This window comes from Ostrea edulis, chromosome 1 (assembly GCF_947568905.1).
Source record: "Ostrea edulis chromosome 1, xbOstEdul1.1, whole genome shotgun sequence".
NCBI lineage: Eukaryota > Metazoa > Mollusca > Bivalvia > Ostreida > Ostreidae > Ostrea > Ostrea edulis.
In genome coordinates this window covers 94,713,884-94,719,750 of record NC_079164.1, presented here as the reverse complement: position 1 = coordinate 94,719,750, position 5,867 = coordinate 94,713,884, and the positions used below count along the sequence as shown (strand labels likewise).

The window sequence follows — 5,867 nt, the reverse complement described above, 5'->3', positions numbered from 1 at the left end:
ATCTTCGAGTGGTTTTTTTTTAAATTGTGTTAGTTTTTGGTGAAAAAAAACCCAAAACATTTTCTCTGATCTATAGACATCGTTCCATAACTTAATTGTTGATGGTAAAAAGATATAGCCTGCAATTGTTCTAGTGATTTATATATGAAACACACCCATTCTCTGTCACGGATAATAAGTGCATTTCATGTTTCTATTTGCTGAAAGAATATAGTAGTCTAATATTACCCTTCTTTCATATAGATAAATAATCGTAAATAACAGAAAAATAGAGGTGACATAGTTACTATAGCAAAAGGCATTTCAAAACGAAAATTCATATGCCACAATTTAAGAACTTCGAAAACATGAATGGAAACAGAGTCTTGGAGTATATATTCCATGTAGCTGGAAAACTACTCCTTGGACGGAGAAAAAAATATTTCTGGCATGGTATTCTATTGTTACGCTTAAATATCATATATCAAATATTAATATTAATTACGTTTTCTACATTTGTAATAATAACAGCAATTCTGATATATTTTTTCAATAAGCAAATTGAAATATATCTATATTTGCATTACAAAATGTCCATTGTTTAAAAAAAGGGGCAGCTCCCACCCCCACCCCCCTCGATTCTACATGCTTGATATCTTATAGAGTCGCAAATAAAAAGTAACAAGTTCTCCTCCCAGAATTGCATCGCACGTAAAATTGCAGATGATATGTACGTTACCAACTTAAATACGTAATTCTTCTATACAAATTATCTATTATAAATAAAAAATTTACTACATCTTATAGAGCCACACGTACTGATTCTGAGCAACGTCGTATCGAATTGGAAAACCGCTATAAATCATTTCATATTCCTTATGTTATGCGTTAATTTGATATCACTGAAATAAAAAAAATATATATATATACATGTTCTGGCGACAGTACTTTTCATTTTCGTGCATAATCAGAGTCCTAACTATATGCAGTTTATATGGGTAAATATATTTTAATTTCTTTTTAAAAGGTATACTTTATAGAAAAATAATAATATTGTATCAAATACTATAAATAGTTGATATAGACGTCGTCGTCACTAATGCACACACATTAGCTGAGAAAAGCAAACAAAAATTTCAATTTTCTGAGCAGCTTAATTATAGACCAATAACCATGACCAGTTCTACATGTCTTAAAAAATAAATGTTAATGGAAAAAGTTCATTAACATTGATGACCCTAGCAGTTACAGAAGTGAACACCATATTGATGGTATCAATTGTCGATGAATATAAAAATAGATTTTGTGATCGGTAACAACCACCAGTAGACAGTTTTAGAATTATTACAACTCCCATCTCTCTCTCTCTCTATCTCTCTCTCTCTCTCTCTCTCTCTCTCTCTCTCTCTCTCATATTCCTTTCTCTATTTTGTAGACAACTGTATCAAGTGCCAGTGAGTTGGTACGACATCGACAGGAAGCTATACACTGTGAACATTGGCAACACCGAACATGTAATTCAGGTACATGAAATGCACAAATATTATGGTAAATTATAATTAAATAAAAAGAAATTAAATTCCTTGCGTTATGTAAAGTAAGCTTCAACCACTCAAATCTCATCTTCCCAAGTCAAGGGTTTCTGATCCGCTCCGCTCCACATAAACGTTTATGTGGAGCGGAGCGGATCAAAAACCCTTGACTTGGGAATATGTTCAAATCTCTAAATCAAGGGTATCATTCAATTACTTATTTAAATATCAAGCCTTGATTTTTCGAAACAATCGTGTATTTTATCAATACTAGTAAAAATTTGTGCATTAATTATAATACAGTTTAATTTGTTATACGTTGTGATGTGGAGAAATAATTTACATTAATGTTCTTCAAGCATTTTCAATTTTGAATGTCAAAAATATAGACATTGACTGTTTATATTTAAAGGCATCTTTATTTGAATGATGAAAGCTTAATTTTTGATAATTTATAGGAATCAGTAGACAACGGTATCGGGAACTGGCTAGACAACAGGAGAGTTTTGAGTGGACATGTGCTGACTGCAGCGGAACTACAGATGTTAACTTTGAAACAAATAATATTAAATTTCACATTTAACATGCCTTATACCACCTTCACACTCACGGATTTTTCTTACGAGTCCTTACGGATCTCCGACTCGTAGTCAATCGCAAGCATTCGTAAATCACTCGTCGGTATCCGTTAATAACTCGTCACAACTCGCACACATTCGTAGGGATCCGTGAAATTAGGGGCAAATTTTTTGACATGTCAAAAAAAATTCACGATTGTCCACGGATTTCATTTTTCGTAAATAACCCGTAAATAACTTGTAACAATCCGTAAGTATCCTAAACTGATCACAAGAACACGTAAACTGCTCGTAAGAATCCGTAAAACACTCGTAAAAAGTTTTTTTAACGAATCTTTGCTGTTAGTTTACGATATGTTACGGATAGTTTACGAGTTGTTTACGGATTATTACGAATGCCTATAAGTGATATTTACGATTTCATTCACGTCGGGTGAATCGCTTTACGGATTGTTCAGAGTCATTACGAGCACTTTACGTATAGACACGATTACTCTACGAGTACATACTTAAACTTTACGATTAAAGAAAGGCATAAAAGACGCAAAATCTGACAGTTTCTTTCAGTTGTTATCAAGACATCAAAGAAGTAACACATCTTGCATACAATATACATACATGCTGTTACAAGTAATGTCAGTTGTCGAATGATGATACAAAGCCAATTGCGAACACTTTTGAGTCAAAAACGTAAACAATCGTTACTAACTCTTAACTATTCGTAACAGCACATTATCAACACGTTAACAGGTGGTAATTTACACGTAAAAGCAAAGTTAAATCGTAAATTTTCGTAAAATACTCGTAACAATCCCTAAATCGTAAATGTGTGCCGTAAATGCATCGCAAGAACTCGTAATAAACCGTAAATGACCCGTAAATATTCATAAATACTTTTAAAACGTTCCTAAACAACTTTTTAAAGTGTCTAAATCGTAACAATCCATTTACTTTTACGGATTTGTGGAATACGTAAGGATACGTAAGAAAATTCCGTGAGTGTGAAGGTACCATTATCATTGGTATGCAATATCATCTAGTGTTTTTTCTTTATATATGTACTGTGTCAGTTGTGTATTAGTTTTTGTGCTAATATACTGGATCATCTGTATTGTAATAAAAATATAGTACAGAATTGAAATTGAACAGTGTTCCTTGCTTTAATGTGAAACTTAAACGGTACCAATTTTTATGCACCAGATTCGCATTTCAACAAATAATGTCAATAATGTCCCTTCAGTAATGCTGAAGCCTAAAACGTTGGGAATCCGAAATGATAATAAACTTTGAAGAGTTGGAGAAAAAAGATCGAGTGCCAATAAATGGAGTCAAATTCACCCAAAGATCAGAGCTATGCGAGAGAGAGAGAGAGAGAGAGAGAGAGAGAGAGAGAGAGAGAGAGAGAGAGAGAGAGAGAGTCCTTAATTTTGAAATAAATTTCTACATTTTATCATAACAATTGAATGTAAATTATATCCATATTTTCAAGCTAGTAACGAAGTAAATAGCTACTGGGCTGTTGAAACCCTTGAGGACTAACAGTCAACTATCACAATCCAGGGCTTACACGGTTCCAATTTTTATTCATAAGATACGCTTTTCGACAAATATTGTCTCTTTCAGTGATCTGTTTACATGAAAAGATTATTTCAAAAGAAATATATTTATCATTAACTGTAATCTAAAGGAAATGAATAAATACCATGCACAATGCAATTAAGTATAAAAGTAAACTCTAATCAAATGTACAAAAATAACAGGTGCCGAAACGTCCTACACATTGACCGATTCAGAAAGGCCCCTCAAATTTACAATATAATGTTAGTAAAACTCAGGATTTTTGCCGAAACGTTTTGGTGCCGAAACGTCTTAGTGCCGAAACGTCTTGGTGCCGAAACGTCCAGAATTCGTTTTTACTACCCGTTTTACCAAAATTCAACTTTCGGCAGCTCCCTGCTACAGAGTTGCGCATGCGCATTGTAACTTTTTCTTTCGCTTTGAATCCTGAACGGTAAACAAATTCAGTCATGATTGCGCTAGCTATTTTCTGTGTGGTATGTTCCTTTTTAATTGTTTGTTAAAGTAATATGTTGACGATGCTACCGTTTGAGCGAGCGCAGCTTCATGTATATACAGATTAAATTTTGTAATGTTCATGCTTTGATCAGGTTCAATTTAAACCCCGGGCACTGGAAGTTAATGTAAATATATAGTATGTGCATGTATAAAAATATATCCACATTTGGTATGGACCCCCCCCCCCCCTCCTTTTTTATACATGCACATACTATATATTTACATTAACTTCCAGTGCCCGTGATTTAAACAATATATTTATTGTAATGTTCATGCTTTGATCAGGTTCAATCTAAACAGTATCTATTTGCCAAATAATCACATATATGGCAAGGAATAAGGACTCTGTTTTTAAGTGCTTCTTTTGTACCCAAGGTTACATGCTCTATATTCCTTTATACAAAAGTTACAGAAAGGGTACAACACAAATCATGGAAATTGAAAGTAAGAATTACATGAGGTGGCTCTACATAACCTAGGGTACAATGGGTACAGAAGTTAAAATGGTCTGTTGGATGCAGCTGATTGGTCAAGAATGTAACATGTCCACGCCTTCGATTACCTGTAGCTATTGCTACCTGTGATTATGACCTCGTCCTATCTGAACAATCAATTACAATTGATTCTATCTATTATTTTTGCTGTGTGTACAGCATCTTTCATATCTATAACTGGATTTAATTCCATGATGGGTCAGTTCAATCATTATATCATCTAAGATTTTGGTGATGAAGAAATAATGTTAAATCAGGTTTATTTTATTTACGATTCAAAAGTAGAATAAAAGAAATATGGATTTATAAACATGATAAATGCTTTATTTTGGTGTAATCATAGTCAAATAATTGAAAGATATAATGACCAATTTGAAAATTAAAACAAATTATTAAATATATAGAAAGAAATATTATAAAACATTCATAAATGTAAATTGGGTTCAGGACTTAATTGTGCTCATGCAGAAGTATATGAGTGAATAATATTTTAAATATATGCATTGTATTGTAAAAAAAAAAATTGTGAATGGGGTTGCTTCAAAATGAATATTCATATTATAGTATTTTCTATATATAAGCTATCTTTAGCACTGTACTTTGACAAACTTAGATTTATCTTTCCAAACATGTCGTCATGCATATATAATATATCAATTGTCTTAGTTTAGCTTATATCACTTTGGCTAGCAATGATTTGGATGCTCACATCTGAATAATGAAAAAGAGTTCAGCTTATAAGTACCTTTATTTCAAATGCAATACTTATTTAAGGTGCAATCATATAATCATGCAGTCATCAGACACTTTACACTGCAAATTATCTTATAAAAAGTCATTTACATTTTTCTTTGATAATATAAATTGGCATGTGATGTATAATTGCTTTTATTGATAAAGTACTACTTTGCAGTGACACAGATTAAAAATTTAATTATAACCATTATTCAGATCAATAGTTATAATTATCATTCAGTGCTCTGTAAATAGCTGTACAAGATAGGGGTGTGTCTAGTGCAAGCTTATTTAGGGTTCTTCTTTCACATCTTTTCTACTTCAAAGAGCACACCTGTGGTAGAAGGAATGTAGGAAAAAAAGTCACAGGAAAAAAAGTCACCGATAAGAGAAAACATTTTGTAAATGTCAATGTTTTTAATTTAAATCGCTTCCACAAGGAACCTCCTATCAGAAATATGCCTTGACCCAGT

The 5,867-nt window shown here is 32.4% G+C and overlaps 1 long non-coding RNA gene across 1 annotated transcript; it reads left to right on the top strand.

The window, feature by feature from the left end:
* The first annotated feature begins 804 nt into the window (after positions 1-804).
* Positions 805-3,460, top strand: LOC130055176 (uncharacterized). The gene is made up of 2 exons (XR_008803456.1): positions 805-1,502; positions 1,970-3,460. It is a non-coding gene; the product is annotated as an uncharacterized LOC130055176 (long non-coding RNA).
* Positions 3,461-5,867: the final 2,407 nt, after the last annotated feature.